Source organism: Camelus bactrianus, chromosome 2, assembly GCF_048773025.1.
Source record: "Camelus bactrianus isolate YW-2024 breed Bactrian camel chromosome 2, ASM4877302v1, whole genome shotgun sequence".
NCBI lineage: Eukaryota > Metazoa > Chordata > Mammalia > Artiodactyla > Camelidae > Camelus > Camelus bactrianus.
The window spans coordinates 72,612,778-72,630,967 of record NC_133540.1 but is presented as its reverse complement, the minus strand read 5'-3'; the positions used below and the strand labels follow the sequence as shown (position 1 = coordinate 72,630,967).

Below are 18,190 nucleotides of genomic sequence, written 5' to 3'. Positions count from 1 at the left end.
TCTGTTTGCTTCTGTGGGAGATAGAAAAATGAAACTGAAGAAAGAATTTAGCCCATAGTAATTATATCTTCCAGTAGAGACTCTGGTAATTATGTTTAGAGATTTTTTTTCACTATATAATTTAAAGGTTCTTATTTTGTAATGTAGCTCTAATTTAGCATATAGAAGTAAGCAGCTAATTAAGCTGAGACTACTTTCTACTCACAGCCAACATTTAGAACATAATCAGAGTTATTATTACAAAATTGTTTAAAGTTATATTACTATTTATGAGTATGAACCCAAACCAAAATGCATAGCATAATAATGTAATTAAGAAATGCTGTATTATTTCAGTGTGTTGCCATTCAAATAACCAAATTAGAACTATATGTTCATTTCACCAATGATGGGTTGTGACACTCATAAAAGAACCTTAGTTGGTTTGTAACCTCTTGTATCTGGCTCTTAAACAAAATGTTTTTTTTTTTTTATTCTTACTATTTGAAATGTAAAATTGATTTAAAAACAACATGTATAGTGCACCACTTCTGCATAATTTTTAATTTGTTCAGATGTTGAGATTTTGTTGGATCAAAATAAAACTTTCGATGCCTAGTCAAATCATTGTGATTGAAATGATCTTTTAAAAGTCCAACAAATAAGAAGTAATATATAAATAAGAAAAAGAAATTAATATACAAAAGAGAATCTGAGTTTAGCTAGGATTTTATTTTTGTCTGCATGTGTGATTTCAATCACTGATAAGCATATGTAGTAATATAAGATTTCCTGGTAACATGAGAAATCTGTTCTTCAGATGTATATCTTAGACAGGCATTAGATATAAATCTTTTTAATGAATGATGTTTCTAATCAGGAGCTTTTCAAATTTCTGTTCTACAAACTCCTAAAAGAGAATTTGCTAAGTTTTACAATTTAAATATCAACCTCCTAAGATGGCTGCTTCATTAATAGTTAGGTGAGTAGATGATACCTCAATTTATTTCTTATTTCTGAAGGCTTTCCATTTATTTGCACATCCCAGAGTACTTATCTTTAAGAAAAAAATAAAAATGAATTGAATCAATACAACTGGCAGTGTGACTATTATGGATTCTAACTGAATAGCCAAGGGAGAATGACATGACATTTATCAGCTGGACTAAAACTGCAATCATTCTACAAGTAGAATCCTTCTACTGATTTACCAAAGTTCTCACCACCAAATTTCACATCAACCGTCCTCCCCTCCTCTACCATCCCAAACCATTAGCAATCACTAATATGTTTTCCATTCTAAAATGTTGTCATTTCAAAATGTTTTATAAGTGAGATAATAATTTATGTAATCTTTTGAAATTGTCTTTTCCCCACTCAGAAAAATCCAACTGTGTGTCAATAATGTTCCTTTTTATTAGAGAGTAGTAGTCGATGGTAGTTATGTACCATGATTTGTGTAACCATTCGACCACTGAAGGACATTTTGGCTGTCTCCAGGTTTTAAATATTATGAATAAAACTTTTGTGAAATGTATGTACAAGTTTTTGCATGAACTGTTTTTATATCCCTGGAATAAATGCCCAAGAGTACAATTGCTGAGTTGTAGTATTAGTTTCTTTTTTCTACTATAACAAATTATCATAAGTTTAGTGATTTAATACAATATTTGTTATTTTGTAATTAGGGCCTACTGGCCTACAATCAAACTAACTGTAGGGCTGTGTTCCTTCTGGAACTTGTAGCAAATAAACTTTTTGCCACGTTTCCAAATTTTGGAGGCTGTTATCCTTGATCATGGCTCTTTCCTTTATCTTCACAGCCAGCAGTATAACATCTTTAAATCTCTCTCCCCCACCTCTGTTTCTGTCCTCACATCTCCTTCTCTGACTGAGATGGTTCTTCTTACCTCTTTCCCTTAGAAGAACCTTGGGGAATATACTAGACTCATCTAGATAATCCAGCTTTAATCTTTCCATTTTAAGATCCTTAATTTAATCACATCTGCAAAGTCACTTTTGCCAATTAAACTAACATATTCACCGGTTCTGGAGCTTAGGATGTGGATATATTCTGTTCAGGGCGGGGCAGGTTGGCATTCTTCTGCTTATCACAGATGGTAATTGTATGTCTAGTTTTATGAGAAACTCAAACTTTTCCAGAGTGACTTGCCATCTGTATTCATACCACCAATATATGAATGATCCAGTGTCTTTGCATCTGTACCAGTATTGAGTCTTGCCACTATTTTTTATTTTATTGATCCTGATAAAATATAGTGAGAACTCATGGTTTTAATTTATATTTCCCTGATGGCTAATGCTGAACATCTTATTATGTGTTTATTTGTAATTGACATATCTTTGGTGAGATATCTGTTTATTTCTTTTGCCTGTTTCTAATTGAATTATTTGGGGTTTTTTTTTGTTTGTTTAGTTTAGTTTAGTTTTGTTTTGTTTTGTTTTTACTGTTGAAGTTTGAGTATTCTCTATATATTCCGGATAGTAGTTCTTAGTCAGCTGTGTGGTTTACAAATCTTTTCTTCCAGTCTGTAGCTTGTCTTATCTCTTCACATGGTATCTCACAGAGCAAAAGTTGTTTATTCTTATGAGCCATATTGCTTCTGATTTAGTAAATTATTCTTGCTAATTCTTAGCACTACTGAATTTTTTAGGAAGGCTATTAAGAGAATTACAGGATAATTGACAGATCATATTTGTAAATTGCTGCATTAAAATAAATAGGATCCCACATATTAGTTTACTCTTGGGTATTGTCACATACACTGTGACAGCTAAATTCATCTATAACTTTCATGCCACATATTAGGGGTATTATAGTCCCTCTTATTAAGCCTAAACATGACACTGGTAAATTTCCTTATGCTACATGGAGGGAAATTTTACTAATCAGTTGCTAGAATTGATCAGCTTACTGAAAATCATGGACTATGTATTTATTTGTCTTAATTTTCAGTTATTTATACTGTTTTAGAAAGCAAGTAAATTGTGCTGTGAGATCCTGTGGGAAAAAATAGTCTTTGTTAAAACATCTTAAGACATATTTCTTTTTTGGTAACAATATACCTGTATATTCACTTTTTCCCAAGTACATCCCAGTGGTTTTCAATAAAGAAAATACATGCAATAAAGTAAATACAATAGAAATAGAAAACACAGGCTTCAGAAGGACCATAAAAGTAGTTAATATGATTATGTGACTTTTAGCTTTCTGGAATTCTCACACACACACACACACACACACACACACACACACACACACACACACACTATCTCTCTCTCTCTCTCTCTTTCTCTCACCCCCCCCCCCACATACTCACAAACGTATGTGGGGAATGTATGTATAAGTTGCATACTTCTTAGCTAAATGAGGAAAGGATTCCTGGTCCTGGAGAGAATCAAAGTTTTCCTTCTTGTTAAGATGCTAAGGAAATTTCTCCCTTGGAAACTTTATGAAGGATACACTGGAAGAAAATAAACAATAGCATTATAATGAACAATAATGATTTTTCATGTGGCTATTTCTTATAATGATACCTAATGAAAGCTGAGGAAATAATATTAAAGTACAGCTCTGAAAAGGCATTTGTGCTAATGTGATCTTAGTATTCAGCTGAAAGGAACAGAATATGCTTACTATAATCTCCTCAATTAAATATTTGTTCATTAAGTATTAAGAATAAAAACTTGCTTTAATTTTCCATTTAAACACTCCTTTTTTTCCCCAGAGTCACCCTTTTTCTTTATGTGTATTAAAGATAAACATTTTAAGATTTAAGTTGTATCAGTCTAAACATTCCTGATTACTTTTATTAAGTGGTTTTAAAGATCAAAACTATTTCACAAAATAACTTCTAGAAGTAATGTTAAAAATAAATAGCATCCCTTAAAAAGAATGACTTCAAGGATGAGATGAACTGGTATACTTTTTAATAAGTCCGTTGAAATAAGAAGTTATATGGGTAGATTCTAGTTTAGATAATTCCATTCTTGTCTTGAAATTATTGAAGTCCTGCCACTAAAAAGAAAATGTGTTTTAGAATGTTTCCTTTGATACAGATGAAGAGGTTTTGGAGATTCTGGTATAATTCTTTGCGGTGCTATAAATGAAGTTCTGATTTAGTCTGCCATTTAACCCCCATTGGCTCTGTTCTCATTCTGTCAATCTTTATAATCTCTTTAATTTTGCAATCTTTTGAAGTATGAGTATGATCTCTATCATTACTCTAAAAATTCTACAAATATGAATACTTAGAGTGGTTAATCATTAAAAGGATCAAATCTAAGAAAAATTCAAGATTTATTCCCAAGAGAAACTTAGTCTATTTTTCGTTCTTTATGATCATAGAGGGCAAATTCAGTTTAATCTAGAGTTGTGTATTTAGATCCCACATTAACTTTTACCATTTAATGGATTAAAATGTGTTCTTTTGATGTCAAGAATTCCATTTACTCAAATTATACATCTATTCCAGAATCAGAATCTTAAACTCATTGAATGAAAATAATATAAATTTTTACATTAACAATTAATTCTGTTTTCCTTGGAACTTTCTCTTGTCAAAATAGGATTTTACACTAAATTGTGTCTCATATTTACTGTAAATCATCAGTAAAAAATGTAAAATTATAGTTACCTTTTAACATTATATACTTTTCTAAAGAGATTCATCCTTTATTTTATACCAATCTAATTTGCAAAGATATAAATGATTAGTGTATAATCCATAAAAATCTATTGCTAATTGCTCTGAAAACAAACTAAATTTTTATAAATGATGTTATTGTTTGTATATTATATTTCACAAACTTAAGTCAGTTTGTCATAAATTTGATCCACAGAAATAAATTTAATGCTGCTATATAATATATTCATCCTCTTCTGACCCCCTTCCCTTTTTTTTTTTTTTTTTTTTTTTTGACAAATTGTTGTCTTCCGTATCTTGGTCTTAAATTCTTCAGGGAGAAATTCCTACTCCAGAACAGTTCTCTTTGCTATATAGCACTCTGTAATGGCACCACCTCTAATAGCACCCTATGCTATCAGTATCATAGGACTTAAAACATTTTATTTTACTTAGATTTTTAGACTCTGTTTTGCATTTATGATTTAAACTCAGTGATGGCAGAGTTCCAATATAGCATTCTTCTTCTCTATCTCAGGGCTTAGATCCAGAGAATGGCATATAATGGATATGCAGTAAATATTTGTTGAATACATACATGAATAAAATTATCACTCTCCAGTAAAAATGATGATGATAACAGCATTGGTATATCATAGAAAAATAAAAGAAACTTTAAGAAGGGTCCTTCAAAAGCACACTTATAATGCAATCCGTTTCTTATTTACTCTCCAGATAGTTATTTTACTCCTAGATTTTCTTAAAACATCACAGTAGCTAGTGGGCATATCAAGATGAATAAAAGCCAATCTGTGACTTAAGAGGTTTAGCAATCTATTTATGGAGACAGACACCTATCCAAGTAACTATAACACACAGGCATAAATCCTGTAACAGACAAATAGTTTTGAGAAGGGAGTCCCACCTCACAGAGGAGGTGGGATAGAACTGCACATAGACTTGAAACATTTGATTTTTGTTACTTTCCCCACCAAGTCTAAATACAGAATAAAGAGAAAGCCGAATATTCAGCCCCTGCTCATTGTGACCATGGGTTAACGTAGAACAAATTTTTTCAGATCTTTAAGGGATGATATTATTATTGTTGTTGTTGTTGTTATTGTTATTATTAATGTTTATACAGCAACAGTTATTATCCCTTCTGGTTTTTTTTAATAGCAAAACAAATCATAACTGAAGAAGGAAAAGTGAACAATGTTCTCTCGGGTTACTCTTTTCTCAAATGTTAATCTCTTTCCATGGGCTTCAGTTACTTACAACTTTCCAAATCAAATAATGACCCACATTACTCTTCGCATTGGTTAAGATACAATTATGAAGGTACTCATAAAATAGATAGATTCATTATAGTATCTTTAGAATTACCAGCAGTCATTGCATTTAGTGGCACTGGTGTCCTGCACAGCTGCAAAAGGATTAGCCTTAGTCACGTGCAATGCGCAACTGCTTAATGGTAGGCAGTGGTCCCTGGCACCATGGACCAACCCTAAAAATAATGTAACCAGAATAGTAAGCACTGCTCCTTTTGCTTTTGGCCTAATATTAGCCTTAGCAATTGAGATTCTTAATCCACCTGTTTTTTTCCCTTATTGATTTTATTTAAAACAAACAATTCTTGTGGAATATTTGCATTTGATGTTACTGAGTTGGCTGATAACTAATGAGAATGATTGCAATGATATAGGGAACAGAGATTATAGGTCCTGCTGAGAATTTTATTGAGTAATAAATGTAGCTTGAACCATTGCAAATTTTTAAAAACCACTGATGTTTAATATCAAGGTTCTGGGTTTAATATTTTTTTATCAGTTTTTATATTTATAGGACTATACATTTAATATCAGAAAAATATCTCAAAAATAGCACCATATTGACAACGATTTAGTGTACAAGTGATTTAGTGCAGAATAGATCTGTTGCCCTGTGAGGTGAAAAATTTTGAGAGCAGGTTTTTTTAGAATAGTAAATCAGAAGTGTATAGGTGATGGTACATTTTGAAAGCCCATTTAAAATATATAGTGGTAAATTTTTACTAAAAATTCAGGAGTATAATAATGTATTATTTCCTTTTTGTAGTCTTAATGATTCAAACATCTAATACATAGCTGGATTATCTTTTTTTTTTTTTTTTTTTGGTCTGTTTATATACTTCCCAACGTAAGGACAGTTTACATCTTTTCAGTTTCTTAAATTTCCCAGTAAAAATAATGATGAACTCTATTTAATAATCCTTTCTTCCTTCTCTCCATAAAGATAGAAGGCCAAGATGTTTGGATTGTATTTGCATATGTGATTCTCAGTCATAAGTGCCAAGAATGTTTTCTGATGAGAAATATGAATCTGTTGTATTTTTTAAAAAATCAATCTATTAATATAACATAATACTTAACAAAATACTTAGGTTTATTAATCTATTACATTAATCTATTATAAAGCTTACTTAATCTTATGAACACAATTGTGTCATTTGACAAAATTGCAAGTCATCTTGTAGCTTTAACATGATGATGTTGCAACTGTGACTTTAAACTACTTTTTAAAAATAGCCTTTTTAGCAAAAAGATAAAAACTAATAATCATGAGATCATTTTAACTTTTGCAAAATGATATCAAGTGTGTATACACAAAATTCTTTTCGTCATTGTTATTACTTGCTTGAGTTCTATGTGCCTGTCAAATTAAAAATAATGTTGTGTTAGACTAAGGATTTTTTTTTAAAGGGCATCTGATGTTACTGCCTTTTTAACACTGAGTGGCCAGGCTTACAGAGAGAAACATCTTAATGAAAAAACTTCAATAGGAGCTTTCAAACATTCAAAACCTCTATTTATGAAAGCTTCCCTAATATTCCTAGATTTAATGTTTAAGCACTGCCTGATTTGCTCATGAGTAAAAAGATTTTATCTGGTATTATCATTTCATGTATTTCTGAGTAATTTATTTATACAGTAAGAAGTATTATTTCTCAGTTCTTTACAGCTTCGTTCTGGTTGATGAAACAAGGTCATGGAAACACTATTTAGTTTTTGGCCTCCAGGACCTTGTCCTTTTGTTTTGTGTTAGCACAGGTGGGAATGAATGAGAGCACATTTCTGTTGTTTTTCATCAGCTAAGAGAAGGGCTTTGGGAGAGAAGCATAAAGTGAGTAGGGAAAGCATTGTCCTGGGTACCTCTTTGTATATTCAGTCTGAGCATTATATATCTGACAATCTTGGTATATTTAAACCCTGGAATTACCCTAGGAAACAATTTTTTTGGTCTACCTTTATCTAACTTCAAGTAAATAGCCTTGAAAGCCATTCTGCCTAGACTTGTGGCAATAGAGTTAACACAAGCTTTCCTTCCATCAAATGATTGCCCTGACATTGCTAAGGACAGGTCCTTTTGTCAGCAGAGAGAATACAATTAATAGTGTTCCACTGTGAAGTTGTTGCTGTTTAGTCTTTAGTGAAAACTATGGTTCTGCCATTTAGCACATTAAGACCACTTCTCATTTTATTGTATTTTACACATCACAAAACGTTTTTGCACACATACATTATCAAGATTGATTTTCATAATTGAATGAGATGGGAATGAACTTTCTGATTGTTAAATGCCCAAGACATTCCTGGGATTTCCTGCAACCTGGGATCTTTTTTTTTAAATTGAAGTATAGTTGATTTACAATGTTGTTAGTTTCAGGTATGCAGTAAAGTAATTCAGTTATACATACATATATATATATACTTTTTCAGATTTTTTTTCCATTATAGGTTATTACAAGATACTGAATATAGTTCCTGTGCTATATAGTAGGTCCTTGTTATTTACATATTTTATACATAATAGTGTTTATCTGTTACTCTCAGACTCCTAATTTATCCCTCTCTTGACCTTCCTTCCCCTTTGGTAGCCATAAGTTTGTTTTCTATGTCTGTGAGTTTCTTTCTGTTTTGTAAATAAGTTGATTTGTATCAATGTTTTTAGCTTTCACATATAAGTGATATAATGTGATATTTGTCTTTGACTTGCTTCACTTACTATGATAATCCACATTAGGTCCATCCGTGTTGCTGCAAATGGCACTATTTTCTCCTTTTTTATGGCTAAATAATATTTTATTGTGTATATACACCACATCTTGATCCAGTCATCTGTTGGTGGACATTTATGTTGCTTCCTTGTCTTGGCTATTGTAAATAGTGTTGCTGTCAACATTGGGGTGCATGTATCTTTTCGAGTTAGAGTCCCCTCTGGATATATGCCCAGGGGTGGGATTGCTGAATCATATGGTGACTCTGTTTTTAGTTTTTTTAAGAATGTCCATACTATTCATATTGACTACACCAATTTATATTCCCACCAACAGTGTAAGAGGGTTCCCTTTTCTCTACACTCTCCTGCACTTATTATCTGTAGACTTTTTGATAATGTCCATTATTTAGTATTGCTTGTCCATTTCAAATCTTAGAAATCTATACCTATCTTTTTAATGTAGGTTAAAGCCTCCAAATATTACCAAGTGAAAATAATAAAAGAAAAACTTACAGGACCAATTCTGATAGGTTTGATAAATGATGTCAGGTTTTTCTCTCTGACTGACTTGCTGCTGCTTCTACCCCTGGTCACTTTCACTGCTTCTGCTTCTCTGCTTCAGCCCCCCTCCCCTAACCACCACCACTTGTGCTTATAAGAGCTGCTATATTCTTTAAACATTGTATTCTATAAAAGTTTTATCCTGTAAACCTTAAATCATCCTCACCATTCAGAAATTTTTTGAATACTCGGCAACTAAGCTTCTTATAATACCTTTACATTAAGCAGTTATACTCACTGTGCGATACGAAATTCTTGCTGTTTTTTTTAAACAAAGCCAGATTATTATTTCTTGACAAATTCAAAACAAATATAAAAATAGATTTAAAAATATTAGATACCTACTTCATGCATAATCCTGAATGAGAGATTAAGTCAAATTGGCTTATGCTGAAAATAATAAATATCATAAAATTATAAAGATGAATCATGAATTTTTTCCCTATAATGCAAAATTTGGATTGCTATACCAAAGGTAATTCTATTATGTTTATGTAGGACTGGGAGGTGACAATGTTTGACACAGAAAAGTTCAGGTTTAGAGAGAATTAAACCCACAGTTTGTCTCAGTAGAAATTGTGAGGGTAAATTACTTTTCAAAGTTTTGGGTTTGCTTTAAAGTAAGAGTACAGTGTAAATGCACACATAATGTATAGCTCACTGGCCCAAAATATGAAGCATTTTCTGAAGGAAACTAATAACCTGTACTTATTTCCATCCTATACTTATTGAATGGTACTAGTCTATACATCTATTCTTTATCTAATAACTCATCTTACCATTATGTAATCTGAGCATAATAACATTACAGACAGGTCACGTTTTCATTATAAACTTACTTTATCAATATATTTAATAAGTTTATGTTTTTCAAATACTATAATTTTTAGTTTCAAATGAATTGGACTGTATAACAGCAAAGTTCTATCTGTACTGTTAGACTAGTAAAAGTAGGTTATAATGGAAAAATAATGCCTATTCAAATTTTAATTAGACCTACATCTTTTCATATTTATTTTTTACCAGTTTGTTTTTACTAATCTGCTACTGTGATTAGGTGCTATCTCTGTTCATCACATAAAATTAAAGTCAGAGTCCTGGTCATTTAAATGGATGGAAGGAAGAAGGAAAGGAAAGAGGGGAGGGAGGAAAAAATTTAATTTTAACAAAGGGCCTGAATAATCCATAGGCAAGATGCTTTGGCATACATTACACAGGTTTTATCAACAGTTTCATATAAATGATACTTTTCAGTGGTAGGAGTTTATTTTTCTAAAATGTTGTTTTCCATATTTAATTTATTACCAAAATTGATTTTTGTATTTGAAAGAAAATAATATTTAAATCTCTGTTAACAAGTGCTTATTATAAAGTTGATACCAATATTAGTAGTTAATTTTATATGTTAAAGATTGCTTTTACTCATGCAAAAATATAATCTTTCAGTTTCACATCAGTATATTAAAGGCCATTCAATAACTAGAGAAAAAACTTCAGTTTTAGTGTCTGAAAAGTTTCTTTTCAGTTCATGTATTTTTTTTGCCTTTTATACTATTAAAATAGTGCACGTTCCATGTTTATAAAAATCTTAAGAGTTATTCAAATATGAAATGATAAGGATTAATTTTTGTAAGCATAAATAAATTACACATAGGCTTGGTACTTCATTAAGGTTTTATTTAAAACAGTTTATGCTCATTCTTCTAAGAATATTTACTACTGAACAGATTTCTTATTTGGCTCAAGAGTCCTTTGCCTACATTCACGCAATTTACACAAGTTGTTGCCTTAAAGAGGTAGGAAATGTTTGTAAAACAAAAACAACGATAAGTATAGTCTTAATGTCTCTCCATTTTCATTTGAAATTGACTGGATGAGGCTGAATAGTTCTTAGTTTTAAACATGTACTTTTAATTTTTCTCCAAAAGTATAAGTAACAAAATAAATTTGATCTCAGTGAAATGGTTTTTAAATAGTTCCATACTGTTTTATGTCCTGAAAGGCTCCTGAATATATCAGCGGAAAAAAACACAATTATACAGGATTATTTCTTGTGATTTTAATAAGCAACAAAAAACTTATTCCTTATATATTTTAAATATACTGCAAACTATAGTGTATGTTTAAAATCATCATCATCATCATCATCAACACCATCATCATCGTTATCATTTTTATTATTTCTACCATGATTATAACCATGAGTTATTGAACATTCTACACAAAGTAACACACAAAATTAATATTTTTCTATTAGAATTACCTCCTATTGCTAATAGCTCTGTGATGCTGATATTCTGAAAAAAGACATTTTATATATGTGTATATATATAAATTATATATAGCATATAATATAAAAGCCATTTAAAGATAAAAAGTAAATTTTTTGCTTTGTTACATAATACGTGGTGTACTAGATGCTATTCATGCAGATAGAAATGCTGTGTCCCTAACTTGTATAACTCCCTGCCTAGTATGTAATGTGGGGAGGGTATGATTTTAGAGAGACTGTTGTTGCTGTTATTGCTGTTTGTTTTGTTAGTTAGGTAACTAGTTAGTTTTGCTTTCAAAGTGATTCAAGCATTTTAATGTATTAAGGGTAAAGTGGGAGTAAGGAGAGGGAGTTTGAATACAGGAGAAGGAATAAGCAATTAGGAAAGATGCCATAGGAGACGGGAAGAAATAAAGCTCAGAGCTGAGGAACTGGTCTAAATCTGGAAGTACCTGTCTCCCAGGGAGACGTTAGGTGGGACTATAAGAATAAATCAATAAACTGATGAAATTATTGGGGCAAAGCATGGTCAGCAACAGAGAGGGCAGAAAACTAAGGAAGCCTACACCTAAGGGCCTTTATTTTCTTAGTGAAAGCAGAGGTAAGGTCAGGTCTTGAAACCTCCTCACTCTTTCTCTGCATCACCTCATAAGGGAGAAATAAGAGGCCTGAAGGATATGAACAAGTTTTGAAACAACAGCAATGGAGAATGATGGGGAAGAGAATAGATGGGGGAGATACGGAAGGATTAGAAATCATCACTGAAGACATTTTACACTGGAGCCCATCTTCCACCACTATTTCTTTAAATTGCTTTTATTTGTTTATTATTTTTTAATTCCCATTACACTTTTTTAATTTTTTATTGAAATATATTTAGTTTACAATGTTGTATCAATTTCTTGTGTACAACATAACAGTTCAGTCATACATATACATACGTATATTCTTTTTCATACTCTTTTTCATTGTAGGTTACTACAGGATGTTGAATATAGTTCCCTGTGCTATACAGTATAAACTTGTTGTTTATCTATTTTATATAATGGTTTGTATCTGCAAATCTCAAACTCAGTTGCTTTTAATTGTAGATTGAATTTAAGCAGGAAGAGTATCTTCCCCTGCTATGTGAACATGGCAGAGTTACAGAGTTCAGATTGCCTAACCTACAGAGCTACATGATGTTTCTTATTTCTAAGTTGTATGAAAAGAGGAAAAAATTCTAAATAAGGGAGGCTCAGGAAAGTCAGTGATGTACATTCTGAAAGTGTCAACAAAACTTCACCAAACAGGGATTTATCCAAGTGAAATCTGCCCCATGTTGTGAAATCTGACATTTGCTGTGTCCTAAGGCCAGCCTCAGCTTAGTAACTTTACTTCTATATTTAAAACTATATATATTCTGTTGTATAAATATACAATGGAATAGTACTCAGCCACAAAAGAGAATAAAATAATTTCATTTGCAGCAACATGGATGGACCTAGAGATTACCATACTAAGTGGGTAAGCCAGAAAGAGAAAGTAAGATACCATATGATATTACTTACAGGTGGAATCTGAAAAAAAGACACAAATGAGCTTATTTACAAAACAGAAATAGACTCACAGACATAGAAATATATAAAATAGATAAATAACAAAGTCTTACTGTATAGCACAGGGAACTATATTCAATATCATAATAGCTTATAATGCAGAAGAGTATTAAAAGGAATATATATGTATAACTGAATCACTATGCTGTACACCAGAAATTAACACAGCGTTCGTTGTAAACTGACTATACTTCAATAGAAAAAACCACCTCAAAGCATCAATTTAAAAAAATACATACAGTCTGATCATAGGTCTATTTATGTAGCCATGAAGAAGTTCTGTTCTATGGTTTCTTAAAATTCTAGGTCACTAAGAATTTAGGAATTTGATAATACTTCATTGAAACATTTTAAAGAACCATTGTTACAGTGATTTGGTTCTCAATTTGGATGGGAAGAGGATGAAATAACTAGTTTCATTTAGAAAAGCCTCAGTACATAAAACATATAGAGCCATCAAATAATTGTGTTTTTCCTTGGGCACACTCATTTAAACCATAGTTTTAGTTACACATTAATATTTCTCACAATTCTTTCATCTGTTTCCTCACATCAGCCCTCTGTCATGCGCTTCAGCTTCCTTTTCTCAGTGCTTAGCATATCTTAAACTATACTCAGATTTCCCAAAACAAAACTATACCTTCACTAGTATTTCCTTTTTAAATAAATTGTACCAGTCAAGCCAGAAAGCCATTGTTCATCCCACTTCTTCATTCTCTGCTGCAAATCAGTTATCAAATCCTGTTGAATTTATCTCCAATATTCAGCTCATCGTCTTCTCTCACTTGCGCACCACTGGCCTAAGTTATCACTATATCTTCAATCTCAATGCCATTCTCCAGCATCTTCAGTTGAAGTCGTCTTACTAAAACATAAATTTTGTGGGATTATTCCCTAGTTAAAATCTTTAATGACTTTCCATTACCCTTAGGATAAATAAGAATCTCCTTAACATGCTTATCAAGCCCTCCATGACCTGGCATCTGCCCACCTCTTTTGCTTCATTTTTTTGTCGTACTTCTAGAGTATGCTAAACTCTTTCTCTACTGATTTTTTTCTTTTTCTTTTTTTAAAGTTCAGTACTACAGTGTCTCAAATGTCTGAGCCTTTTCTTATGCTGCCCTCTCTTCTGCCTGGTACATTACCTCCCTAAGCCCTATCTTTGCCTGGACCGATACTTACCCTACAGTTGTAAATTTAAACATTACTTCCTTCAAGAGATCTCCTTGATTTCTGAAACACTGTTAGATTCCCCACTTTCTGTTCTTACAGCATCCCACACTTCCCCTGTGTTTATGCTCACCTGTATTCTTGTGATAATGACTTTCATTTGACATTTAATTGACTTTTCCCTCCTACTCTCCTCTGTGTGAGAGCACAGATCAAGTTTACCTCCTTCATCTTCATCAGATAGTGTAATGTCTGACACAGCCTCTCAATAAATGATTATTAATGTTGCTAGAATGCTGTGAGTTCAAATATAATATGATCATGGATATTTTTATTTTTACTATTCAGAATTTCAGTTTATCTCTCAATGCGCTATTTTTAAATACTTTTCAACATTTATTCCCATTTTTGGGGGGCAAGTTCTTTGCTTATGCCTCTATAAGTATATTTATATGTAAATTGATTTATAAAATATCTATTTTGGGCTGAGTTTCTCATTCAGAATGCTCCACATTGGCTACTTCCAAACTTCAAACTTAGTATTTACAGGTTTTATGTAAAACTATTCAGGATTTATTTTGTTAACTATTTAGTTTTCCATTACAAAAGGCATAGTGATGCTTTATTGAGTCTAAAACACAAACGATTTCAGCTTGCTTTATAAGAGAATTCCTCATTAGAGATTGCCTTAGTGACTGCAAAATTTGATTAATAATCAAGAGCATAGAAAGGCAATATTATCAGCTTTGCGCTGGTTTTTGAATGTCCAGATGATGATTTAAAGAACAAATAAGGCAAACCTGTGCCTCCAGTCATGTTTAATCTTATGCACACCTAGAGTTTCTTTTTTATCATAAGCACATTTGCATCTGTTGCCTACCAACAGAGAGGGCAATTAATAATGATGAATAATAATATTATGTAATTCACTCAGAAGAGGCAAATTACATGGATTTTAGAAGTAAATTACATGAAAATTCCCCCTGAAATGCCACAGGAGTCATTGAAAAATGAGATCCTTAGAGCACAGTACATGCCAGACTAGCTTTAGACAGCGTGATGGTTTTGCCTGTAAGTAAATAAGTAAATCTTTATCATCACATGTGGCTATTTCTTTAAGCTTCCTCTCTAATTATGGGTAACTGTGAACAAATGTGGTATATTCACCTAAGAGCCTTCAAAGAAGAAAGAAATATATATAATTTCAAACTCATGATAGCTTTCAAAAATAGAAATTGCCACCAATTTTAATTGAAGTAAAATTTATCAGAACTACCATTAAGAGTGAAAAATATAAGGTACCCATAATCTCTTTGGGAAAAAAAAGGAATAAGAAAGTCAGGATTAAAACTTATCAGCAAGATTTGCTTTGAAAATAAATTCTTAAGACATTGTCTTATTTGGAGTTCAAATTTAAATTTGTATATAAAATGAGAAGTAATATAACTACTTGATATCGTGAATGTTGTTATAGATTCGCAAGTTGTCTGTACTTATTTCTTGAATGATATGTAGCCCTTTGATAACTATTCTCTAATTATCAATAAGTAACTTTAATAAACATTTTATGACTCCTTAAAACATTAACAACACTTTATAAGACCAAGAAAACACAAGGAACTCTGGAGTTTGTACATATAACCAAATATGTTTGGTTTTAAATCATGTCTATCTTACAGTTTGTCATTATAAAGAAGTACGGTAGTTACTTAGATTTTCTTTGTTTCTGTTTTGTCTTTTTTTCCCTACTTGGAAGCTAAGACTCAAGGACATTGAGCCTGATATAAATGTGATCTATTATATACAGTATCGTATGGAAAGCTTTAATCACTTGTGATTATCACTAACTTGAACTACTTGTTGCGTTCCTTTACATCTTTAAAAAATGGGATACTTTGAAGTTAATGTCTTAAGGAAATGTTCTCACAGGAAACATCTTTCCATTAACAGATTATGCCAATAAGAATAAGAAACAACTAACTGTTGAAATTAAATCCTTATATGAATAAGTGGAAAAATTGGCAAGACTGGCTTTTGAATTTATAAGGCAATTTTAAAAGTTCTCCCCAGTTGTTTTTACACAAATCTCTAGCTCTGTCTTTTTCTCTCTTTTCCTACCATTCTTCCTCAATGACTCTTAGGTCACTGTTAGAAGAGAAATTACAGCATACACTGTGCCAATAACCTGAAAGCTACTTTCCATGAGATACTTTTAGCTTTTTATCACATGTACTATTTCCACAGATTATTTTTTATATAGATGCTATTAGAAATGACAGACTTTGAGTAAACTCTTAAGGTAATTATGTAAATCATAAACATTTCAAACTGATTTTTAGGCAATAAATCTAATAAAAATAATTTACTAATTTACAATGACAATGTACATTTGCAGTCTAACTCTTCAGTGCACATACTTTTGTGAAAAGCAAGATGAGTCAAAGCATTATTACTCTTTTTATTCATACATACATTTTTGTGTCTTTTTTTGCAGCTACTTTTGCACTAGAAACATTTTCTCATTTACTTTTAGCTTAATGAAGCTTAGGCTGAATACTTCAGGTACTCAATGCTCATGTATTGACCATCTACTATGTCCCAGACCCTGTAAAAGACACAGGAACAGATGATCAATGTGTAGTAGGTCTCTTCTGAACCAGAACCCACAAATTCAACATTATGAGTCATCCAGAGTTGTGGGAGGAGTGACAATATTCTATAAGGAGAACTTCAAAGTTGACTGGCTTTTAAAGAACTGATGTGAGTGATCCATTTGGTTTCAGTTAATATGTGTGAGCACACACAAATACAGACAGAAATACAACATGTAGAGGTAAGGCATATTTCAAATGGTTATATTTTTCTATAGTATCTTGTAATCGTGAGTACTCTCAAATCAATATATTCAGTCATTTAAACCAGTGCTTCTTGAGGAGTGATCCGCAAAAAGATTATTGCTGATACAAAATAAGTGCAGAAATTTATAACAAAGTGTTTAAAATTTATAATAAATTTATAACGAAGTGTTTACAAACTTCTATAGTAAGTTACATCTGTTGAAACTTACAGAAAAAAAGGAAAGGCTTCCATTATATATATAGTTATTGTATTTCTATATTTGATTTGTATTGTGTTTTCCTAAACATTGGTCTGTGACAGACTGAAAGGGGAAAAAAATTATTCTTTACCATAGATGATCTAAGAAGCTCTGATTTATTTAAGTTGTAAATAAAGACTCTAATGAGAAACAAATATTTGTCTCTGGCTTATAAACTCTATGAACACCATAATCTTTTGTTTGATAACCCTTGTCAAAATTTGCACAAAGGGTTTTTTTTTAACTCTTAAATATTATATTGTTCGGTGGGATGAGATAATCAACCTTAATCACTCCTAGAAAGAAAATAAATGAGATACTAGACTGATTTCAATTCTGTTACCCCAAATAAGGCTAATATATCCAAATTATGTGAATTGTGCCTTCTATTTCTATTTCTGTTTAGAACATAATGCAAACCTGTAGACACTTAAAAATAGTATTGGTTAGTAATTCTTTTATCTAAATTACTACACAGTCATGTAAGAAAGCTCATGTTAAAAGAGCACATTGTATTTTTATTTTTCAGTGCAACATTTTACAAAGAAATCTGTCATGTTTAACATATGTTTAAAAGTGATCAAAAATTAAGATGAAATGATACCATCTAGTTGTTAGAGCTTTATAAAAATGCCTTTGCAGAAACATGTGCATTCTAAAGATCTTATAGCCTTGATCAAATAGACATATTTTTCAGAACATGTTTATCTTACATATTTGTATTTTATATGGTGTTCAGCCTGGGAATTAAAAAAATAGAAAGAATAATAGTTTAAGAAACAGTATTCCTCTAGCTGTCCCTTAACTACTCTTAGGGAACTTACAGCTC

General features: G+C 31.5%; 1 protein-coding gene across 8 annotated transcripts in view; it reads left to right on the top strand.

Annotated features, from left to right (window-relative positions):
• CCSER1 (coiled-coil serine rich protein 1) overlaps window positions 1-18,190 on the top strand; it is a 1,108,361-nt gene that overhangs the window by 680,802 nt on the left and 409,369 nt on the right. The window lies entirely within an intron of this gene.